Genomic DNA, 532 nt, shown 5'->3' on the forward strand with positions numbered 1-532 from the left:
AGAATGTGGAACAAGGCTCTGGGTCCAGGGACCTCTGAGATCCTCAGTTCCCATCCACTGATTCCATTCCGCTCTGTAGAAATCACGTTCTCATATTCTTAGAACTGAATCATGCTAAGAAATATGACTAAGTCATCCAGAACTCTGACCAAAAGCCCCACTGTCTCATTCTAGAGAGATAGATTGCCCCTATGAGAACCTGACTTCATCTCTAACTTGTGATGACAAGAACAAGAGATGCCAGCATAGGACCGAGTGAGCAAGACCCCACAGGAACACAGGCTGTGATAGTGGGGGGCCCTGGAAAATGAGGAGAGCTGTTCCCCTTAGAAATGAGGAACTGCGAAGGCTGAGAGCCTCTGGTGCACTACACCAGAGACCTCCTGAGCAGCCTCCTGTCGGTTCTTCTGGAGCCTACACTGTTATCAGTGTGCCCCTGTGCTGTGATACTTCAAGTTTTATTTTTGCTTTTTGTCTATTTGTTTGTTTGATATGCATACATGTATATGTTTATGTTTGTGTGTGTAGGTAC

The 532-nt window shown here is 46.1% G+C and overlaps 1 protein-coding gene across 1 annotated transcript in view; it reads right to left on the minus strand.

Annotated features, from left to right (window-relative positions):
* The window catches only part of Trpm1 (transient receptor potential cation channel subfamily M member 1), a 102364-nt gene that overhangs the window by 44851 nt on the left and 56981 nt on the right, over positions 1 to 532 (minus strand). The gene's annotated exons all lie outside the window — the stretch shown is intronic.

Source organism: Microtus ochrogaster, chromosome 22, assembly GCF_000317375.1.
Source record: "Microtus ochrogaster isolate Prairie Vole_2 chromosome 22, MicOch1.0, whole genome shotgun sequence".
Lineage (NCBI taxonomy): Eukaryota > Metazoa > Chordata > Mammalia > Rodentia > Cricetidae > Microtus > Microtus ochrogaster.